We start from the raw sequence: 21,844 nt of genomic DNA on the forward strand, positions 1-21,844 counted from the left end.
GTTCTCTTGAGATGCTTGACTCGCTGGGTTACTTCAGCATTTTATCTTTCTTTGGTAAATCAGCATCTGCAGTTACTTGTTATTACACTATTTACTGTTAACTTAATGTCATTAAATGGTTCTACTGGTTTGGGAACTACCCACGTCTGCAAGAAATTGCAACGAGGTGGGGATATAGTCTGTCACGCAAACCAGGCTCTCCACCTCTGACTCCATGTGCATTTCACGCTACCTCAGAAAAGCAGCCAACGTAATCAGAGACTTGTCTCACCCTGGTCATTCCTTCTTCTCCCTGCTCTTTTTGGGCAGATCCCCATCTGTTATCAGGATTCTGTATAGTCCTTCCATAAGCTAGGGTGGGCAGGGAGAATGGGGGTAGGGGAGGGGAGGGAGGTGGGGCGAGTGAGGGGGTAATGGGGTGGAGGCAGGGCTGGGGGGAATGGGGGGGGAGGGGCAAGTGGGGGTTGGGGGCAGGGGAGGGGCAAGGGGGGATGGAGTGGGTCAGTGGGGGGAGGAGGGGGGATAAGGGGGATTGGGTGCGGGGGGGGGGGGGTGAGGGTGCTACAATACAGGAGAGGCTTTGGGTCCAGGGCTCACTCACTCATACCCTCTCCCCTTCCCTGTCCCCCCTCTACGAGGAATGGGCCCAACGGGTCCACTTGGTCTAGTTAGTGATAAAATTACAGGATGTGAACATCAATGCCCTCTCCTAATCCAACATTTCAGAAGTAAGCTTTCAATTACACTTGCATGCCTCAATCTATATACTACTCTCCGGGAGCATTACTCTCCGGGAACATTTAAAGACTATCAAAGCTGTCTGAGGAAGAATGCTCCAAAGTATATTGCCACATGTACAAAATTGTTGAAAACAGCAAAGTGATGATGGTGTCAGACTGACACGTCTGGGTTTCAGTATTAAATGTGGGGTCATCTCTCTGGCTTAAATAGGTGACGGATAGGCAATGTTTTGGCTCGGGACCCTTCTTCAGACTGAAAGGTCGGAATGGGAAGGGGAGTTAAAATGTTCAACTAACAGTGGGAAATTGTCTAATAATCCAGTTATCTTGCTCGAGAGGCATTAGCAGCATAGACTCTTTGTTCTTCCTGTTAGATGTGTTTATTGTACTGATGGTAATAAAAGAATGAAGTGTTAATATGATCAACTGGAATTGGTTCCAGCCTAATGAATTGCCACATGTATAAAATTGTTGAAAACAGCAAAATGATCATGGTGTCAGACTGGCTGTTAGAAACACTAATTAAGATCTCAGTTGTTCACACTCCCTCACTCCAGTGAGGCTGTGCTAGCACGTTTCATTTTATCTCGCAAACAAGCATTAGTACATTGAATCTTTATTTATGTATCTTTTTTTTCTCGGTTTCTCATTATTGTTGAGATTGGTTGCTACATGAAGGATAGATGTGCCCTAAAATGCTGGGGAATATTTTGTGAAAAATCTGTGAAAATTACTGAACAAATTGGAGATGGTTGATAGCATTCTACTTTAAAAAAAATTATTCATTGGCATTCCTCTCAGAAGAACAAATTTTCACGATCATCAAAATAATTCAAACTGTTCTAGCAGTTAGATATTTTCATAGTATTGGCATTAAGATGGCAACATACAAAAAAAACTACTTTTTGCATTATGTACTACTACCTATGATGTGATCACTACCATCAATTTTCTTAAAGACAATGCATCATTAAAAAATGTATAAATCAAGTTATTATTTAGATATGTGACACATTTAAACTTTTGAATTACGTTCTGCCAACTTTCATATTTTATAACTCTTTTAATCTTCCTTCTACCAAACAAAAAATGAGACTTATTTGACATGGCACATTGTCTAAATGTAATAAACACGAACTGGGTCTCCTCTATTGTCAGTGAGGCCGCATGCAAATTGGAGGAACAGCACCTTGTATTTCGCTGGGTAGCTTACAACCCAGCAGTATGAATGATGGATTCTCCAATTTTAGATAACTTCTACAAGCACCTGCCTTATCTACCTCTTTTCCTCCTCCTCCCTCCTCCCCCGCTCCCGCCCCCATCCCCACTGAAAGTTCGTTAACCAGCTCAGTTTGCAACAATGTATCTCTCTTAGTCATAGAGTGTTACAGTGTGGAAACAGGCCCTTCGGCCCAACTTGCCCACACTGGCCAACAATGTCCCAGCTACACTAGTCCCACTTGCCTGTGGTTGGTCCATATCCCTCCAAACCTGTCCTAACCATGTACCCGTCTAACTGTTTCTTAAACGATGGTATCGTCCCAGCTTCTACTACCTCCTCTGGCAGCTTGTTCCATACACCCAGTACCCTTTGTGTTACCCCTCGGGTGCCTATTAAATCTTTTCCCCTTCACCTTGAACCTTTGTCCTCTGGTCCTCGATTCCCCTACTCTGGGCAGGAGACTCTGTGCATCTACCCGATCTATTACTCTCATGATTTTGTACACCTCTATAAGATCACCACTCATCCTCCTTTTTGACCACCTTATCTACCTGTGACTTGACCTTCAAGGAACCATGCACCTGCACTCCTAGATCCCTCTGCTCTACTACCCAGCGGCCTACCATTTACTGTGTAAGTCCTGCCCTTGTTTGACGTCCCAAAATGCAACAGCTCACACTTCTCTGTATTAGATTCCATCAACCAATCCTCCGCCCACCTGGCCAGTCGATCCAGATCAATCGATACTGCAATCTTTCACAACCACGTTCACTATCTGCAAAACCACTAACTTTTGTATCATCAGCAAACTTGCTATTCTTGCCCTGTATGTTCTCATCCAAATCATTGTCTTACACCTGACTCTAGCCAACTATCAGCCTATCAAGGAACCTGTGTAGGAAGAAACTGCAGATGCTGGTTTAAACCGAAGATAGACACAAAAAGCTGGAGTGACTCAGCGGGACAGGCAGCATCTCTGCCGAGAAGGAATGGGTGACATTTCGGGTCGAGACCAGTCTGAAGAAGGGTCTTGACCTAAAATGTCACCCATTCCTCTCCAGAAATGCTGTCTATCAGGGAATCTGCTTGCCTGAGGTCATCTATTGACGGCCCTGATTTGTCCTAGTTTTTTCTTGCTTCCACCCCATTAACAAATCAGTCTGAAACAAAGTCCTGAATTGCAACATCACCTATCCATTTTCTCCAGAGATGCTGGTTGACCTGCTGAGTTACTCCAGTATTTTCTGTCTTATTTATGGCACATTGTCTGTTCTCTTAGAAATGATCTCACAAGTGCAGTATTTACAGCAAACCGACGTGTATTATTCATTCTATCTTAAATGGTCCTTGAGCATTATTGGATGACATGATCTGATAAATACAGTTTTTCTTTCTTTTAGATGAAAAAGCCATTCAATGGGCTTGATGCTATTTGAAGGATGAAACAATGCAATCATACATTGCAGGGGTAAGTTCTGTCATTGTTTAAATTGATATGTCGGCTTTTCTCTATGTTTACATAACTTGTTTTTGGGTATCTAAAATTCAATCAATTATGTAAATATTCTTAAGATTTACTGGATTCTATTATGCTGATCATATTACTTGTAGTGGACAAATTTACCAACAGTTAAATGTGTCATGAAGGACTGAATTCGCTGTGACTAATGAGTATTAATGATAGAGTTGTGTCGTTGCCTGCAAGTGAAGAGAAATAAACTTATGTAGTTCTTGTTTTAAAAAGTTTATTTACGTAAGTGTGTATAAACAAAAATATTGCTCCTTTGTTCAAGATCACAGTACATTTCAGTACCATTGCTACTTGCTTCGAATATTAAATTGCTTTGATATTGAATGTGAATGAATTTTTGAGCAGGTTAATGGGAGAATGAGCAACTCGACTGCTAAAAGCAAAACAGAAAGTGCTAAAGTAACTCAGCAGGTCGGGCACAGCTCAGCAGCTGTGGAGGGAATGGGCAGGTGATGTTTCGGGTCAGGACCCTTCTTCAGCCTGGCTTGCTTAGTTACTGCAGCATTTTATGTTTTGCTCATGATTTCAGCATCTGCAATGCCTTGTAAAGGTGCCTGACCTGCTAAGTTCTTCCAGTACTTTGTGTTTTGCTCAAGATTTTTAGCATCAGCAGTTCCTTGTGTCCCCAACTGGATTGTTAACTCTTTCTGTTTCCACAAATGCTTCCTGACCAATTGAGTTTTTCCTGATATTTTCTGTTGTTATTTTAGCATTGATTTGTGTTTGCGTTGGAGTGATGATTTGAGAATAGGGGCAGCACAATTAACAAATATAAAACACTGAAATCCAAAATGAAAACATAAACTACTGAAAATACTTGGTGGATCAAGCACAGTCTGTGGTTAGAAAAAAGTAGAATTAAAGTTTCGGATTGATATTGCATCTGATCAGTTCTGACCCAACTGTATTTTCCATTGATAGGAGCCAATACTGTGTTAAACTAGTGTTAAAAGATACGGATTTACATTAGCATTGCTTGAAAACTATTTGTGGTGTATATTATTGAGGTATGCAAAAGATTGTCATGTTGTAATCGTTTAAGTCGACGTGAGATGAAAATTGTATCTGAATATTTGTTTGTTGCTTTTATACAAAGATTTCTGAAAGGATGCTGTGCTGATGTAACTTGTGTTTCTCTGTGATTGAAGTTGAGGTGTATTGTAAGATGTATGTGAGGATAAGCTTTATTTTGAACTTGGTTGGAAAGTGGTTTACTATATTGCTGCACCGTTTTAGTACAAAATGTTAACTTTGACATTAGAAGTATGTTAAAATATAAGAAGCATAGAATCTTTTCCTCATGTTAGAAATATCAAAAACCCGATGGCATAAATTTAGATGCGATGAAGACATTTTATTGGGGGTTTGGGGGGAAAGGTTTTACATTGAGAGTAGTTGATCACTGGAACTTGCTGTTATAGGATGTGATGGGATCGGATACAAACACTACTTGTAAGAGACATTTAGATAGGCACTTGAATTGACACGGTATGGAAAGACAGAGACCTAATATCACTGGAGATGGCGAGAAAGGTCGACATGGACGTGACGGTCCAAAGGGTCCATTTCTGTTCTGCACAATTCTGAATGATTAACCTATCACTTGGTGAGTGTTACACAATAGGAGGTGAAATATGGGTGGTTAGAAATTGGTCAGTATCTTAGATCTTTGTGTTCTTTGTGAGTTCACCTCAGAAAGCAGCCAAAAGTCTGTTGGTCATTTTGGCAAGATTTATCTTGTTCCTCAAATGGAAAATGGCGATCTCGATGCAAGGAAGTGAAGGGGTAGTTGTGGGAGGTGACACCACCAGTTTCCCTTCAGCCAGCGTGGTCAGGAAGATGAGATGGCCGTTGGAGGTCCTACAGCAGCTGGGTGAGCGATTGCAGCACGGAGCGCCGGTCGACCGTGAAAGGATCTGACGGTGTTGCGCTGGGTGCTGCCTGCACTCTGGACCGTAAAGATACAAAAGCGAGAAATATCTCATTAGGCTAACGTCACACTTGAAATTTGCAGAGACCTGTAACTTGATACAAGATGGCACTGGAGCAGGACGACACGGTGGTTGTCTTACAGTTCCAGAGACCCGGGTTGGATCCTAACTAAGTGTGCTGTTTGTATGGAGTTTGTATGAAGTTTGCGCATTCTCCCCGTGACCTGCGTGGGTTTTCTACGGGTGCTCCTGTCTCCTCCCACACTGCAAAGACACAAAGATTTGTAGGGTATTTGGCTTCGGTACAATTGTAAACTGTCCCTTGTGTGTGTGTGTGTAGGATAGTATTAGTGTGCGGGGATCACTGGCCGGCATGGAGTTGGTGGGCCGAAGGGCCTGTTTCCGTGCTGTATCTCTAAATGCTGTATAAAATGAAAACTCTTTGCATGCTGTCTCAGAAGAGGATCTACTATAATCTACTCCAACCATTCCACCCTTTCACTTGTATTGTACAATTCATCGTGCATTGTATGATCCGACCGGATAGCATGGAAAGCAAAAGTTTTTTAAAATTGTATTTTGGTGCACATCATAATAATAAACTTCAATTAAATGATTAAACAAAAAAAAAAATGGAATTTCAAAAACAGGTTGACAGTCCATACAATGACCAATGTCGGGATAAAGATGGTTTAGCCTTCGTTCTTGTATGGGTAATGATGAGTGCTGGATGTTTTGCATTTCCTTGCTTTGTCTAATTTTCAGAATGCTGACGAAGTTTTATTTCTGTGGATATATAGTCAGCCCTGAACTCTCAGAATGCCCATAACTTTACAGATTCACTGCGTTTCATTTTTGTTTGGTCTTTGAGTTTCTGCGTATTGGTTGTGCCCTGATGTTTTAATTTGCTGCTTTTGTAAATCTCATGATAATGAATTGAAAGAGTTTCAAGGTCTTTCAAACTGTTCTGTTTCTATATATGTGCAGTAAACTCTCATTATTACGGATCTTTTTATAATGGATCTCAGTTATAGCAGACTGTCACTTTTAGAACACAGGGTGCTAGTTACACTGCAGAGTCATTGAAATTCACAAGCTATTGAAATTGACAAACAATTGTTTCCATCGACACTTAACTCTATTAAACAATGTAACAAACAGCCTTTAGTATTTTAGCTTAATATAAATACATTTTTAGCTGTTAAAAAGAACTCTGTACACTCAGCAGGTTTGGCAGGTTAGTGTCTTTGGAAGTAGAAGCGGAGTTAATATTTAAGGTCGATGTCCTTTCACACTGAAGTCATGACTATTCTGATTGTCATCTCAATTGCACATTCTAGACATCTTGCAGTCCTCCTTTCACTCCGTTGCTTATCATGAATTACCGCACCCTTAAAAATATTTTTAAAAACTGCTTTGGAACCCTTTGAGGAAGAGAGTTCAAAAGAATCACAAAGCTCAAGGAAAATAACTTGTTTGATCTGTGCTAGGTGTGGAAACTTGGACATAGAAACAGAAAATAGGTGCAGGAGTAGGCCATTCGACCCTTTGAGCCAGCACCGCCATTCAATATGATCATCCAAAATCAGCACCCTATTCCTGCTTTTTCCTCATATCCCTTGAATTTGATAACCCTGAGAGCTAAATCTAACTCTCTTGAAAGCATCCAGCGAATTGGCCTCCATTGCCTTCTGTGGCAGAAAATTCCACAGATTTACAACTCTCTGGGTGAAAAGGTTTTTCCTCATCTCAGTCCTAAAGAGCCTACCCCTTATTCTTAAACTGACCCATGGTTCTGGACTCCCCCAATATTGGGAACATTTTTCCTGCATCTAGCCTGTATTTGCAGACGACACCAATGGACGGTGAAGACGCTTGTCTAAGTTTAAAACTGGTTCTAGATCAAGACGGAAAGTGGGCAAAAGAATAGGAAGTTGGAATTTATCTCTGATGAGTGTGAAGTAATGCTTTTTGTGAAGTTAAATCGGGGCAGGATGCACAGTCAATGGCAGGACCCAAGGAAAAGTTGGTGAACAGAATGAAGTTGAGGTACAAGTACAGAGCTTCCTGAAAATGGAAACACAGATAGACAGAGTAGGCAATATAGAGTTGCTGCCTGATAACGCCAGAGCCCTGGGTGCAATCCTGACAATGGTGCCGTCTGTATGGAATTTGTATGTTCTCGCTGTGACCACGTGGGTTTTCTCTGGGTGCTCGGTTTCCTCCCACACTCCAAAGACGTGCAGGTTTGCAGGTTAATTGGCTTTGGTGAGTCCCGGGTTTGAACGATGTCAGGTGCTCTCTGTATGGAGTTTGCATGTTCTTCCTGTGAGTGCATGGGTTTCCTCCAGGTGCTGTGGTTTCCTGCCACATGCCAAAGATGTGCAGGTTTGTAGGTTAATTGGTCTCTTGTAAATTGCCCCTAGTGTGTAAGGAGTGGACGAGTAAGTTAGACAACAGAACCATTGTGAACGGGTGATTGATGGTCAGTGTGGACTTGGTGGGCAGAAGAACCTGTTTCCATGCTGTATCTCTAAAGTAAATTTCATGTTGTGCATGATGCCAAATCTAGAAAATCTTGTTCTGTGTTTGGTTTCAGAAATTACTCTTTTGGGAAACTGATCTTGATGTTTGTTTTATTAATCAGCAACATGGAGAACACATGTACACTTGAATTCCAAGGGGAGAAAATATGTTATATAATGCTGGAATATCTCTGATATCCATGCACACTTTGCAATAAAATTCATCCGGTCAACTACTTAAAGTTAGTTGTACTCACTGCATGGAAAAATCTATTTGGTAGATTATTTTATAAGATTGGGTAAGAGTTCCACCTAGCTTCATTTCTTTTTCGTTTAAATATCATATAAATGGTTTCAAATTATTGTTCCTTTTGCTGATGCCTGCAACATTTTTCCCTTTTGGTTTTTAGTGTTGCATTTCTTTTAATACATTTGGATAGCTATATCAATATGAAGTGTTTAGTGGGATATGGGCAAAATATGGGCATATAGGACTAACCCAGAATGCCAACTTGGCATGGACAACGTGGTCTGAAGGGCTCGTTTCCATCTTGTATATCTCTATATCTCCAAAGACGTACAGGTATGTAGGTTAATTGGCTGGGTAAATGTAAAAATTGTCCCTAGTGGGTGTAGGATAGTGTTAATGTACGGGGATCGCTGGGCGGCACGGACTTGGAGGGCCGAAAAGGCCTGTTTCCGGCTGTATATATATGATATGATGATATGATATAACTATGACTTTAATAGAATAGAATAAAATAAATTTTATTAGCCAAGTATTACAAGGAATTTGCCTTGGTGCTTTGCTCGCAAGTAACAACATGATGTACAGTAAACAATTAAGAATGAAACATTATAATTTAAACATGTGAAGAATGAAATAAAATACCAGAGCAAAAGGAGGCTACAGACTTTTGGTTGTTGAGTAGAACTACTGCTCGTGGAAAAAAAGCTGTTTTATGTCTGGCTGTGGCGGCTTTGACAGTCTGGAGTCGCCTTCCAGAGGGGAGTGCTTGAAAGAGTTTGTGGCCAGGGTGAGAGGGGTCAGAGATTATCTTACCCGCTTGCTTCCTGACACTTGCAGTGTACATTTCGTCGATGGGGGGAAGGTTGCACCTTCTCGGCTGATCGAATGATGTGCTGCAGCCTCCGGATGTCATGCTTGGTGGCTGAGCCAAATCAGATCATGATGGAGAAGGTGAGGACGGACTCTATGATGGGAGTATAAAACTGGACCATCATTGCCTGTGGCAGATTGTGTTTTCTCAGCTGCCGCAGGAAGTACAGTTGGGCCTATTTCACAGTGGAGTCGATGGTGGCCTCCCATTTAAGGTTCCTGGAGACGATGGTTCCAAGGAACTTAAATAACTCCACAGATGTGACTGTGGTGTTGATGGTGAGTGTGGGGGGGGGGGGGGGGGGGGAGTTCTCCCAAAGTCTACAGTGGGGGGAGGGGAGGAGTGGGGTAGCTCTCCTAAAGTCTACAAGATTTAGACTTTAAAGTCTGTTTTCCAAAGAAGCATTAATTTCATAAGTTCTCCTGAACCATTATGGGTAAATATCCTTTTATAAGATGCAGCCAGATTCATTTTTCAATTGTTTCTTCCTAAACAATCATCTGTTGCATTCAGGGTCTCATCAGTACAGTAATCACATATTAACAAGTTGACAATAGCTGATTGCAACAACTTGAAACCTGACTGCCTCAAGGCAGCACAACCTTCAAAATTGCTAATTGAAATTCCAGATAAACGGAGTAGCTTGATAAGAGATGTCTGCTCTCTCAGACACTCTGATAATTGTAAGGGTAATGAAAATGGTTCTACATTGTCTAATATTCGAGACCAGTGTAGCTTTGTCTCAAAGCGATAACAGATACAACTATCTGCAGGTGAAAGATCAAGCACAACTCCTGGTTTTATTAAGGTATAAACTGCAGCCCTCTTTGTTCAGATTTTAGTATTGGAGGAAAAAGTAGTCGTATGAAGAATATGTCTACTGCTTTGTCAATGGTACATCTGTATTTCTATTTATGAATAGATTTTTTTTTGCAGCAGCAAGTTAGCACTCAATTTCTATGCTCTATTCCTCACAGATGGGTATTTATATTCAGTAGAATCTGTGCTTGTAATGGTTTCCACAATGTCATTAATACATTTGAAGACATAAGGTGCTGGAGTAACTCAGCAGGTCAGGCAGCAATAGGTTGATACAGGTTAGGGGGCTTTTTGATAGTCAGATGGTGGACAAAGGTCAGAAAGGAAAAGATAGAAAGTGTGTGACAAACAAAAATTGAAGAGTTGCGAATTGTGAAGATACAGGAATAAATGTAGGTGGAGGGGAGAAATGGGTGCACAGGTGGGGCACAATTGAAAGAGGGGTTGGGGAAAAGGGAGAGAGAGAGGAATTTATTGTTACCTAAAATTGGATGTTCATACCGTTGGGTTGTAAGTTACCTAAGTGGTATTTGAGGTATTATTCCTCCATGCGTAGACTCGGCGAGCATTTTGCCAAACACGTACTTGGTCCGCTAAGGCCTACTGGATCTCCTGGTTGCCAACCATTTTAACACCGTTTTTCCAATTCCCATTTTGACCTTCTGTCCTGGACTTGCTCAATGGCCAGAGCGAGGCCACATATTAATTGGAGGTACAAACATCTCGTATTCTAATTTTAGGTAACTGCAAAACCCTCTGCCTCTCCCTTCTTTCTCTTCACCCCCCCCCCCTCTCCAATCCTCCCCTGTACTCCACCTAGATGCACTTATTTCTCCCCTCCCCTTCCACCTGAATTTCTTCCTCTAATTTCACAATTTGCAACTCTTCAATCCCTTTGTCTCACAGCTTCTGTCTTTTCATCTCTGGCCTTTGTCTTCCATCTGCCTACCAAGATCCCCCCCACACCTGTATCAATCTATTACCTATCAGCTTTGTCCTGCCCTTCCTCTCTTCCAGCTTTCTTTCCCCCCAACAATCAGTCTGAAGAAGGATCACAACCCGAAAGTTCTACAGCGATGCTGCCTGACCTGCTGAGTTACTCCAGCACCTTGTCTTTCTTTTTTTAAACAGCATCTGCAGTTCCTTTTTACTTCATTAGTGCATTTGTTTTATACGGCTGTATGATCAAGTAAAGGATTTTATCCACTTCTTGACTTCTATTCTATGTGCTCTAGTTTGGTTTAGTTTAACCGAGACCCCGCCGACCAGCGATCTCTGTACACTTGCACTATCCTACACACGAGGTATAATTTACAATTCTTAGCAAAGCCAATTAACTTACAAACCTTTACGTCTTTGGATTGTGGGAGGAAACTGGAGCACCCGGGGAAAACTCACACGGTCACAGGGAGAACGTACAACTACGCACAGACCGCACCCGTAGTCAGGATCAAACCCGGGTCTATGGCACTGTAAGGCAGTAACTCTATCGCTGCGCCACCAGGCCGCCCTAGTGACTCAAGCAGCATCTGTGTAGGGAAATAGACAGGGACCAGCAGTCTGATTTTGTTTTTCTCAAAATTCCAGCAAATGCAGACTCTTGTTTCTGCATTTAACTACCTTGGCTTTCTTTGAGGCAATGTAGAGAATTAGAGGCTGAGAGGAAGAATTATATCAATATGAAGGTACAGAATAACCAATATCCACTGGAGTAAAATAGACTTGGATAGGAAAAAATATTAAACAGAATTTGAATTTATATGGTGCCCAAAATTGTTTTAAATATGTGGTGCCCAGAATTGTTTTCAATATTCCAAGTGAAGTCTAATCAAGATTTTGTTTAGCCATAGCAAAAAGAACTGGAATAAAGAGTTCCTTTCCCCTTTATTCCAACCTTGAAAAATGTGTCGGCATTCCATAGAAATGCTTTGATTATTTAGTGTTATTTTTATACCTCTGCGGCTTCTGTCTTTTTACCATTCAGTGAGTAGAATTTTGAGTGCAAACTAGATGACCACGCGTTAGCCTGCATTAGAATTCATTTGCCACAGATTTACTCATTTGTTCAATCTCATCATACCTCATTAGATTTTAGAAATTTCAAATTTCCTAGAATAGTTCGGAACTTGAAAGACATCAGACTGCACTCACTTTTTCAAGAGCCATTGATTCGCAGTCACATCAATTATTATATTGTGAAAAGCTTAGTTAAGCTGTTAAATATTTGTACAACGATTAACGTGAAAATACAATAATTTCATGAAAAGGTGGCTAGAGATAAGATTTGGAAAATTAACAGGATTAACGTTGCTCATTGACAAAATAACAGCCTACATTGTTTAGATATTTAGATAATGTCTAGGTGATGGAAATTGGAACATGGAACCAGGCAATGCAATTCAATTAATTCATGTTCGTTATAATAAAATTATCTTCAATCTGCGTAATTGATCAATTAGTGGATAGTACAGAAGCTAACTCAAAATTGTACAATTGATCCGCGGCATTTATTACATTTTCTAATGCTCAACAAAGGTGCAATCTATATGCAGGTTTTTATGGTAATTGGGGTTATATAGGTTCCCTTTCACGAAGATAAATTGAGTAGCATCTTTTTCATTCTTTTGAGTTATAACCCAGGTTTTCAAGGAAAATGGAATTCTGTCTCCTTATATCTCGAGTTTTACAGCGCATGACAGGTATAATTTGAAATTACAAACATAATTTACCTGGCAGCCAGAGCTTGAAAGCTGTCAGCAGAAGTTTTTGGTCAGTTTAATTAATCTAACAATGGCTGGTGCACTGTGTAATTTTCTCCACTGTCATTTTCATCTTGATTTAAAGAGGTTATTTTCAATGGTGTCGCTTTCTGTTGATTTAGTGATGGAAAAAGCTAATTTGACTGGGATGTAGGATAATGACACTGGTTATACATGCCGAGTGATGCCATTATATGATCCAAAGTCAAGTGGGTTTAAACCGAAGATAGACACAAAAAGCTGGAGTAACTCAGCGGGACAAGCAGTATCTCTGGAGAGAAGGAATGGGTGACGTTTCGGATCGTGACCCTTCTTCAGACTCGTGGTCTTTGGGACAATACTTCGGCTGAAAAATTAATAAGTTTTACTATGATTAGTGATTGAGACCAATTTCAATTTTATTGCACCCTGTTTTTAAATAGAAAGACCAATTAGCCATCCTATGGATTTAAATTGGGGACCATTAAAAATTAAACACTGTTGCTAGTAATGGGTTGGGGCCTCGTTAGATTCTGGTGATAAGCAATGGTTATATAACGGTGCCATTATTTGTACTATGACATGATCTTGATTGTTAAAGTGACATCCTCAATCTATGTTTTCTTCTTAAATGATCTTAACAGTTGGGACTATGCTATTTCCAGCTATTTTGTTTTTCTATGGACACCATATGTCTTGAGTTGTAAAGGTCTTCTGCATTTCATCATCTTGCTACTGTAGATTTTAACATGATTAGGCTGCTGTGAAAACCTATTGATACATTTAATTCCACAAATGATTGCAACCCAATTCTTTAAGGTGCTATTGCAAACTCATAAGGATTAAGTAACCCATTAAGGCTCCTGCACCTTCTCCGTGGCAAGTTGCCTTTAAGTAACACAGTTAACATTAACAACTTTTAGAATATAGTTACCCTGTATTTCAACGCAAGCTTGTGTTTGTGAGTCTGATTGAAGCAAATTTTCTTTACTTGATGTAAATACGATGAAAGCCCTGTATGAGAAATAAGTGATACATAAAAATCTATCAACCTCGGGTTTAAAATTAACAATTGACCTTGTCTTAATGCTGTTTGCAAAAGAAAGTTCCCAAAATCTAGACGCAGTATTTCAGGAGTGAAGTTAGGATTTTTTGTGGCAGATAGTGTGCAGCTCTTCAGTGCAGCTGGTGGGACCGCTGCCTCACAGCACCAGAGTCCTGGGTTTGATCTTGGGTACTATTTGTGTAGAGTTTGCAAGTTCTCCCTCTGACCGTGTGGGTTTCCTCTGAGCGTTTTGGTTTCCTCCCAGGACCCAAGTACATGCGGATTTGTAGGTTGGTCCCTGTAAAATTGTCCCCAGTGTGCAGGAAGTGGATGAGAAAGTGGGATAACATAGAACTGGTGTGAACGGGTGATCGATGGAAGACTTGGACGCGGTGGGGTGAATGTCCTGTCTCCATGCTTTATCTTAAAAACGAAACTAACATAAACAGCAGGGCAGATTTTTAGAACTTCATGGTGTGGTTCAATCAGGACTTTTTACACCTGTAACATTCACCCCATGTTTATTCCAGTCCTCCAATTCGCTTTCCATAGCAATGTTTTGATTATTTTCTGAACTTGCTTAAAATGGTGTTAAAACATAAACCCAGAAGTATCTTTGGGACTCCACTGTTTCTCTTATTAGAATTATGGTCACTGGTCCTAAAGTGGCCACATTCCCTAAGAGAAGATCATGTGTTGCGTACTCTTTATATTGGTTAAGTGAGCTTTCTTGGACACATTTAACAAATTCCACACCATCTAAGTCTTCTGCATACTGGGTGACCCAGTCAATATTAGGAAAATTGAAATCTCCCATTAATACTACACTATAATTCTTACAAGTCTCCGCAACTTCTCTGCATATCAAATCCTCTAATTCTTTCTGACTTTGGGGAGGGGTGGGGGTGCTATGATACCCTAATTCCCTCTGACTATTGGGGGGACTTTCACTGAGGGGATTGGCCACAGGAGAATCCTATGTTGTGTGCCTGCTCCACTCCACCTTTCCTCATGGTCATCCAGCTGCCTGCACTTTAGGTTTGACTAAACCGATTTAAACTGATCTTTGATGCTCTCGGCATCTTGGACGAATTTTAATGCGTCCAACTCTTTGACTCGGTCAGTCAGAGGAGCCTGCTGTTGAGCACACTTCCCACAGGTGAAGTCACCAGGGACGCCAGATGTCTCCCTGTTCTTCCACATCCTGCATACTATTACCCTAATTGCCATCCCAACTACACTATGACTGCAGAATAAAGTTAAAAAACCTTACATGTTCTTACCTCTGCCTTAGCTCAGTCCCCTCCTGAAGCCGAATCCTCGGTGGTTATTACTCAAACATTGCGCTTGCGACTTACACTCAGCCACTCTCGCAATGGCCGCACCGCTAAAGCCTGACTCCCTTTTATTCTGAAACCAATAAGCCCTTACCTTAACAGCTGCTTTTAAAATCTCCTGCAATCCTCCTCTTCCTAAATCCACAGTCACTTGGGGAAACTATTTGTCCAATTTGCTTTAGGAAATTATTCAATCTGGTAGCAGTACCCATTCAACCCTATCACAGCAACGCTCCTCCCATCATTTGTGGCTCTTTTCAGAATAATCTTAACCTGCTGACCTCTGGTTCTATCTGCTCTGTCGGTGAAAAACGTTTTCATCTCCTTTATCAAAATTCCACATAATTTAAAAGTTACTGTTTACATTTATTACCTTTAATCTTCTCTGCTGTGTGGAAAACAATACCAGTTTTCCAATATATCTGAATGTCTTTGGTTTTGCATGGTTCAATTATGTCCTTTTTTATTATCATGATATTGTTTCCAAATTGTGGTGCGCAGAATTTGTACTCCAGCTTTGGCACAACCTATGCCTAATTATGATTAAAGTTTATAAATTGAATTTCAAATCTCACTGAATGAAACCACAATGGCATTATCTGCAAGCTGGCTTCTGAACTGCTGATCTGGTCATATGCCCAGGGTAAATCTACTAGGACTCATTAAAACAATTACCCGGAGACTTTTATTTTGTAAATTATTTTGGTTACCAATTCTAGTGAGACTTGCATTGGCTTCCAAGCAACCTAAACCCCAGTTAATATAGCAATAGAATGAATCCTGTGCAGCTACTGGATAATTATTCATTCAGTTGCCACTCTCGTAATGTAGATTATACCATATTGGTACTTTACAAATTAAAGTGAGACCTAAAGATTGTAATAGGAGATCATTGCTTTCTAGATTAAAAATTATAATCTTCATTGTACAATTGTGGGCCAGTTAAATTGGATCACAGGGTTTGAGCCAATATGATTTTTTTTTCACATCCGCACGCCCCTCCCCCCCCCCATAAAATAGATTAATGAATAGTGCAGAATTTAATGTACTGATACATATGTATTTCCCTTCAGTCTATCGGGATTTAAAGGTCAGGAATATGGCTTGCATGTCATTGTGCTGCAGATGTAGAATGCTAATGAATTTCCGAGGACAGACAAATTTGTGAAGGATTCTTTATAATGCCTCTCAATTAATGGAGACAAAATGACCTTATTCCGAGGTCAAGAAGGGTCATGTATGATGACTGGCGCTGCTCTCTATATTTTTCTGACGTCTTCAGCAGAGTGGAGATCATGTCTAATCTTTTGATGGATGGAATCAGTAGTGTGACTGGAAGCTCTTCAGTGACTGGGTGGAGGTGGTTGAGACAAATTCTTGTGATATCTTCACAGCATCAGAGCACAGAGACCTCACCATAATTATCATAATCATGATCTCCATTCTTGAAGGTGGTTTTCACTTCACAGGTGACACAAGTTTTCAGAATGATTTAGTACTCTTGTACATTGTTTCTGAAACATAGAAGGGTGGGGTTCATCTCTGCTGCTTGTGAAGATAACCTAGTAAAAAACTTCCTCAACAAAGTTTACTGTTGAAAGATCATGAAGTTAATAATATATTCCATAATATATTCCTTTATTCGTCCCACACCAGGGAAATTTACAGTATTACAGCAGCAAAGTGGATAGCAAGAAATCATTCATTATAAATAAAATTAAAGACAAGAATAAATTGTCATCAGTTTACTGTGTATTCCTTAACTGTCACTGTTGACTCGTCTTCTGGGAGCAGTGCTGGTTGTGCAGTCTCACAGCAGCGGGAAGGAAGGGCCTCCTATATCTCTCCTTCAGGCACTTGGGGTGAAGGAGTCTGTCACTGAAGGAGCTACTCAGTGTAGTGACAGTGTCCTGCATGGGGTGGGAGTCGTTGTCCAGCAACAATGTTAACATTGCCATCACCCTCCTCTCTCCCACCGCCTGCACTGAGTTGGGGGGGCAACCCAGGACAGAACTGGCCTTCCTGACCAGCTTGTCAAGTCTCTTCCCCTCCGCCGCTGAGATGCTGCTGCTCCAGCAGACCACTCCATAGAAAATGGCTGATGCAACCACCATGTTGTAGAAGGTCCTTAGGGGTGCCCCCTGCACTCCAAAAGGACCTGAGTCTCCTCAGCAGATAAAGTCTGCTCTGGCCCTTTTTGTATACTGCATTGGTGTTTTTGGTCCAGTCCAATTTATTATTGAGGTAAACACTCATGTACTTATAAGAGTCCACCCTCCCGATGTCCATTCCCTGGATGTTCACCAGTGTCGAGGGGACCTGGCTGTGCCTGCAGAAATCTACCACCATCTCCCTGGTTTTCCCCGCGTTGATCCGGAGGTGGTTCCGCTGGCACCAGACCACAAACTCCTTGATCAGTTCTCTGTATGCCCTGTCATCGTCGCCTGTGATGAGGCCGACGATGGCAGAGTCGTCAGGGAACTTCTGTAGATAGGAGTTTGCAGAGCTGTGCCTGAAGTCCACAGTGTACAGGGTGATGGAGCTAGCACTGTTCCCTGCGGAACCCCTGTGCTGCAGACCACCATGTCCAACACATAGTCCTTTGTCGCTCGCATACTGTGGTCGGTTGGTGAGGTAGTCCAGCATCCAGTTATGTTCGTCTATTGCAATTGATGCTTTGTCGAATGAATATGAGGGCAGTACTTTCACCTGTTGCAATGCAGTCATTGCTTGTTACATCAGCCATCTCAAATTTTCCTTCAATAGGAGTTGGTGAGCTGCTTTGAATTATTGCAGCCTTTCTGTTTAAGGTATACCTCCATGCTCTTGCATGGCAAAATATGGGATTTAGGTCCATTGATGATAAAGGTATGTGTAGGAAGCAACTGCAGATGCTGGTTAAAACCGAAGGTATATACAAAATGCTGGAGTAACTCCAGCTAAACTCTAGCTTAGCTCCAACTGGGTTATTCCAGGCTTGATGAAAAAGGCATGATCATTCGTTTCCAAATCAAGGACACAGGTGTCATTTGGGAAGGAACTTGCATTAGTGGTGTTCCTGTTCATGTTGCTCTTGCAACGTGAACAAGTTGTGGGCCCGCAGCAACCTGGGATTACCTGTAGCGGGGGCACTCCAGTACTTCCAACATGTGGATTGGACTTGAACTTAGACTTTTTTTTCCATTGTAAACGGGTTCAAAACATGACGACTGGCACTACTGTACATAGATTTGGGGGCATTATTTTTGTCTATGCACTATTATGGGCGGCACGGTAGCGCAGCGGTAGAGTTGCTGCTTTACAGCGAATGCAGCGCCGGAGACTCAGGTTCGATCCTGACTACGGGTGCTGCACTGTAAGGAGTTTGTACGTTCTCCCCGTGACCTGCGTGGGTTTTCTCCGAGATCTTCGGTTTCCTCCCACACTCCAAAGATGTACAGGTATGTAGGCTAATTGGCTGGGTAAAAATGTTATTAAAAAAAATAAAAAAATTGTCCCTAGTGGGTGTAGGATAGTGTTAATGTACGGGGATCGCTGGGCGGCACGGACTTGGTGGACCGAAAAGGCCTGTTTCCGGCTGTATATATATGATATGATATGATATGACTGGGCATTTATGGGTTATCCAAAAGAATTTCACTGTACTCTTCATATGTACCAATAAAGACCCATTGAACTTTTTCTACCTTAATCCTTAATTTGGCTTCAGTGTATTTGTATCTGGTTGCCATCTTCTCACTCTGGGAAAACTATCCCAGAGTGGCAAAGGTTTGCTGTCTGTATGTTTGTCTCACATGCATTAGCAGAATCAGTTTTCCAGCTGTCAAGCTAGGGCCATAGAGTGTGGAAATAGGCCCTTCGGCCCAACTTACCCATTCTGATCAATATGCTCCATCTATGCTTGTCCCACCTGCCAGCGTTTGGCACAGTGGTAGAGTTGCTCCCTTACAGCGCCAGATACCCAGATTCGATCCTGACTACGGGTGCTGGCTGTACGGTTTGTACATTCTCCTTGTGACCGAGCGGGTTTTCTCTGGGTGCTCCGCTTTCCACTCTCACTCCAGGCGTACAGGTGTGTAGGTTAATTGGCTTTGGTAAAATTGCAAATTGTCCCTCGTGTGCAACACAGTGCTAGTGTACGGGGTGATTGCTGGTCGGAGCGGACTTGGTGGGCCGCTGGGCCTGTTTCCACGCTGTATCTCTAAAGATTAATGTCTGAACCTATCCTATCCATATACCTGTCTAAATGTTTCTTAAAAGTTGTAATAGTACCTGCCTCAAAGAGACTTAAGGTTTGTCCCACTTTATCCCCATCCCACAGACTGGGTTTTTTGCCCTGCAATTAATTTACCCTTTACAGGGATTGACGGCCAGTTTATTGTTGCTCCAAATCGCTTTTGAAGTGAATCAAAGTCTTCAAAGTATTTTTAAGCTGACATTCTCAATATATTTACATTTGTCTAATTAGATTTAAGTGACTATATTTTCTTTTAAATTATTCTGTCTACCTTTTGTCAGCAGTCTGCTGGAAGTCCCTCAATACTAACGCTCCACTGTCCCCACTTCAGGAGATCTCTTGGTGTCAGCTCAAAAAGGGGAATGGATTGGGTGGTGTTAGGATTCCGTGGTCAGTCATTTTAGATTATTATGCAAACTGTAATTTTTTTTGAAATCTGAACATGCACTCAAACTTGGTTGAAATTCCATCATGCATACTTCACACCGAAATTAGCAAGAACTTCAAAAATCAGCAATGCAGTTCCTTTGGAAAGTGCATGTACTGCAACCTGTCAGCTGTGTATTCATAAGAAAATCCAAATCTAACCAACAATTTCAATTGATGTTTTCAAAATAAAAATAGATCAATTTTTCTTATTAAGTTCCTTTAATGAGCAGAAGCCCAGGAAACTGCTTAAGCACATTCCCCTCGTCCATTAATGGTGACGTGTTAAACAGCTGGTAATAAGAAAGAAAGGTCAGAAGCTTCCATTACTTAAACCTAAAAGCTTTTTTATTTTCAGCATAGTCAGACTGGAGAAAATAACTGTGTGGTGACGCACAAAACCCCTTTTGAACGTTGTAATGATATGAAGCCCCACAGTAAAATGTGTAACACATTTTGGGTAATGGATTTTCAATTTGTAAAGACATTAGTATTTTTATCACAAAGATAGAAGCAAAGTGCTGGAGTAACTCAGCAGGTCGGACAGCATCTCTGAAGAACATGGATAGGTGACGTTTCAGATTGGGACCCTTCTTCTGACTACAGATGTGTTTTTTGAATTGGTTCTCTAGTTCCCGATCAAAATGGCGTTGTGACCAATCCGGCCAGTGTAATACAAGTAATGTTCTCTAATTCATCACTTGCCTTGCAGGAGTGTGGGGACTCTGCATATTCTTCCAGAGAACGATATACTACCATCCAATGTAGTTGCTTAACATTTATAAATCTCTTTTCTACCTATAACAATATTCTGCACTCTGTATCTTCCCCTTTGGTCTGTCTATTGTGCTCGAGTTTGAGCTGGTTGTATTTAACATGCAAAACAAAGCTTTTCACTGTGACAATAATAAACCTAAACCTATCCATTTAGTGTTATGGAAAGATGTTATAGAAAACACCTGCATAGGGAGGTAACCTGGGATTGTAAACATGAGATAAGTGTAGCATAGGAGACCATTTGAGATATCATGCCTTTAGAACATCAACGATGCGCCTCAATAAATGTAATTTTTGTTGAAGGCTGCAACATTTTTTTTAATGACAACCACCTCAACTGGAGTAGTTGAGAAAAATATACTCGCAATCATTTCTGTGATTTACTCTATCTGCCCCACAAAAAGATAAAGCCAATGGATATACAGTGCATTCAAAAAACCTGTTTTGGCTTCTTCATTCTGGGGTATTGTGTGTAGCTTGATGATAAAAAAAATAAAAATTTAATCCATTTTAAAATAAGGCTGTAAGGTAACAAAATGTGGAAAAAGTGAAGGGGTCGGAATACTTTCTGAATGCACTGTACTAAGGGGGGGGGGGGGGGGAAACTGTTTCTCAGTTCCAGCTTAATGCTAATGTTTGCTTGTACAACTGAATATTAGGAGTCAAATGGCAAAATTTGGCTTTACTTCCTCCAGCATTAGTTCACTTCAGAATCCCACTTGCAAGTGAAAATTAAAACTGAAGTAAAGTACACATGGTAAGTTAAGTAAACTAAGTACCATGTACATTACTCTAATTATTATTTTTAAATTCAGTATTGGGAAACTTATATAAAGATGTATATTTTCTCATTAAAATCGATCTCGGTCTCTATTCATGCTTTATACACAATACCGATTTTCTTTTCATAGATGTGTAACTGAGTTCTCTACTTAAACATTTATCTGGTCCATTTGAATTTTGCTATTCAGCCTGCTTCCACCCCTCTTTTAGGCATTGAGCTTGATCTCTCTTTTGGCCATCTTGTTAATTATATTAGTTCTGTTCTCAGTAATTGATTGTTCTCCTTAAATCTGTGTTTACGGATTATGAATTGATGCTACAACTGGCAACCATTTTCTGCTAAATATAAAAGGAAAGTTTTGCATAACACCTTTATGATTCTTTTGGTGATATCCCCAAAATATTTATAACCAATTATATATTTTCGAAGTTAGTTGTATACATTAAATAATTTGAAATACATAAAGTAAAAGCAACATCTAAAAAGAAAATGCATTGGACCAAGGTGCTGTTATCATTACTTTCAACTTTCAATTTTCAAGTAGATTCTCACTAACTGATTCAAAATGATCCCACCAAATGTCTTCCAGAGATTGAGAAAATTAGTTTCCA

At 40.8% G+C, this 21,844-nt stretch overlaps 1 protein-coding gene across 4 annotated transcripts in view; it reads left to right on the plus strand.

Moving 5' to 3' along the window:
- The window catches only part of galnt11 (UDP-N-acetyl-alpha-D-galactosamine:polypeptide N-acetylgalactosaminyltransferase 11 (GalNAc-T11)), a 108,570-nt gene that overhangs the window by 3,462 nt on the left and 83,264 nt on the right, over positions 1-21,844 (plus strand). For all 4 annotated transcript variants that reach the window (XM_078424545.1, XM_078424516.1, XM_078424538.1 and 1 more), the window contains exon 2: positions 3,363-3,430. The gene's annotated coding sequence lies outside the window, so the exon portion shown is untranslated. The remainder of the gene's footprint in view (positions 1-3,362; positions 3,431-21,844) is intronic.

This window comes from Rhinoraja longicauda, chromosome 2 (genome assembly GCF_053455715.1).
Source record: "Rhinoraja longicauda isolate Sanriku21f chromosome 2, sRhiLon1.1, whole genome shotgun sequence".
Lineage (NCBI taxonomy): Eukaryota > Metazoa > Chordata > Chondrichthyes > Rajiformes > Arhynchobatidae > Rhinoraja > Rhinoraja longicauda.